Source organism: Pteropus vampyrus, unplaced genomic scaffold, assembly GCF_000151845.1.
Source record: "Pteropus vampyrus isolate Shadow unplaced genomic scaffold, Pvam_2.0 Scaffold18, whole genome shotgun sequence".
In the NCBI taxonomy this organism is placed as follows: Eukaryota; Metazoa; Chordata; class Mammalia; order Chiroptera; family Pteropodidae; genus Pteropus; species Pteropus vampyrus.
Genome location: NW_011888799.1, coordinates 5,366,897 through 5,369,595, shown reverse-complemented (window position 1 = coordinate 5,369,595; position 2,699 = coordinate 5,366,897).

Sequence of the window (2,699 nt, the reverse complement as noted above, 5' to 3'; positions counted from 1 at the left end):
ACAATGACATTTTGGGCTGGGTGATTTTTTTTGCTGGAAGCTGTCCTGTGCATTGCAGGCTGGTTAGCAGCATCCCTGGCCTCTATTTATTCAACCCCCCTCCCAGTTGTGACAGACAAAAATGTCCCTCAATATTGCCAATGCCACCTGAGGGCAGTGAGAATCACTGCTATAGAGTCCACAACAATCTCTTTATGCTTGGTGTTGAGGTTAACATTCTAGCCCTGTAGAATCTTCCACTTCCTGGGCCACAGAAGTGGCTTAGGTTTCTTCTTGTCAAGCGTGATCCTGAGGATGTGGCGTTCTGGTCCTCTTGACACCGCAGAAGGGCTCAGCCTGTGGCCATGGAGATGAGGAAACTGCAGAGGCTCCAACTCCCACCCCTACTTGCTCTTCAGCCTACCTTTGGCCACTGGGACAGTGCACCTTGGGCTCAGGAGGCTGGTGTCAGGGGTAACAAAGGAAGGTGCTTTCAGAATGGTTAGAGGGTCTTAACAGAGACTCCACAGAGGGAAGAGTGACCGTTTTTGATAACAGAATTGAGCATCTATCAAGTGCCAGGCACTAACCACTCAGTCCTACAAAAGCTCCTAAGAGCCATTTGAGATGTCACTTCCATTTTTCGAATGCGGAAACTGAGGCTCAGAGGCATCTAATCATTTGTCTTAGTTCGCACAGTTCATGAGGTTGTGTGTGAAGACCTTGTAGAAGTCTCACTACTACTGACTAGTTAGTGCAGGAACCAAGATTTGGATACTCCCCTCCCTCTCTGCTCCGGCCCAGGACCTGGCTCAGGCCTACCTGCCCTGGGTCTACCAGTCAGCTCTGTCCCAGATGCTGCTTCTGCAACACTCAGGACCCTGGTGGGCGGGAGGAGAGCAGGGGCGGGCAGGGCTTTAAGCACTTCCAGGAATGAGGCCCTCATAGAAATTTGGACATTCTCCAGAAAGAGGAAGAAAAAGAGAGAGAGGAGGAAGAAAAAGAGAGAGAGGAGGAAGAAAAAGAGAGAGAGGAGGGAGAGATAAAGAATGAAGAGAAGACACTGGTCAAGAAGAGGAGGAAGAGGAAACGGAGGGGGAAGCCTGGCAGCCCCAGCCTTCCCTGCCCCTCCCCCAGGGCCCAGCACTGACAGCTTTGGAAGGAGGGTGGGGCCTAACTGCATACTTTCTAGGTTAACATCTGGTTTTATTTAACCATCTCTTCTCCAATCAGGTCCTCCGTCAAGTGAAGTGTGTGTGTGTGACTTGAGAAAAGTGGGTCACAACTGGGGTGATTCCCCATCCCCCCGCAGAGTTGTTTGGCATTCCTGGAGACATTTCTGGCTGTCACAGCTAGGGGGTGCTACTGGGATCTAGCGGGTTGAGGCCAGGGATGCTACTAAACATACCACAGTGCACAGAGAGCCCCACAAAGAAGATCAGCTCACAATGTTTAAAGGTTCGAGGCAGACCCTCTTTCCCCTACCTGCTTCCTGCAGCCCTGGCTTAAGCCTCCTATTCCACAGGAAGCAACGAGACTTAAAGGGCAAGTAGAGGGTCCCACCAGCCCCTTCCCTTCCTATTTTCGCTTGGGGTTCAAACTAAAAGAAAAAATCCAAATAGAACTCTCCCTTCAAGCCCCCCAGCCCTGCAGGCAGAACCCACAAAGGCCTTTTAGATATATACATGTATGTGTTTGTCCCTTATACCCAGGGCTTAGAGTGGGGAAGAGGGTTTCTCAAGAGTAGGGCTTTCTAAATAGGGCAAGAAGACCTCATATGTGACATTACTACAGGTCTTCTATTTTTTCCAATAGTCCAGGCCCCCTGGCAGATCCACTAGCCTGCTGGTGCCTGACATTCCACCATTAGCAACTAACTCACTCTTGGGTGGAAGGACTCCTGCCCTGTTGAAATGCAAATGGCAGTGGGTGAGGCTGCTGGTTAAGCCTCTTGGGGCACTTGGTCTTGTGGAATGTGCCTGGGTTTTGGAGGTTGAAGGCCTGAGCTCAAGGCCTGACTCTGCCCTTACAGGTTGGGCAACCTTGAACAAGTCGCTGAACTTCTTTGAGCTTCAGTTGCTTCATCTGCAAAATGGGGATAATAAGGCTATCTACTTCAGCATCTTGTTGTGGGGGTGCGATGAGTATGGGAACTGTGCAAGCACAATGCAAATAGTAATTATTATCAGCCTGGTCCAGCAGTTACACCTAGGTTTTGAGTGTGCTCGTTTGAACCCTTAGGGGAGCATGTTTGCCTGCAGTGGGGGCAGAGGTGGCTCGAAAGGGGAGGCCATATAGGGCCTCAGATTCCCCATGAGGCTGTGCGGCATGAGGGCTCAGAGTTCAAATTCCAGCTCCACCACCCACAAGGTACCTGATCTTTTGGTAATTTATAATACTCTACTTCAGTTTTCCCAGCTAAGATGTGGGAATAACGCGAGAATCTATCTCACAGGGTTACCATGAGGATTCAATGAGATTTGTCATATAATGTGCCTATACCTCTTAAGCACTCAATAAACTTTAGCTGTGAGATGGAGTAATGCAAAGTAACAATCCAGGAAGTGTCTTGGGGAAGTGAAGGGGCAAAATTACCAGTGGAGTTGGATGTGGCCCACTTCCTGCCCCCTCGCCAGCTCTACGGTAGAGAAACAAGAGCCAGGCAGTGGCATTGGCATCTAAACCCTTTGTAAGGGACCCCCAACTCTCAGCTACACATG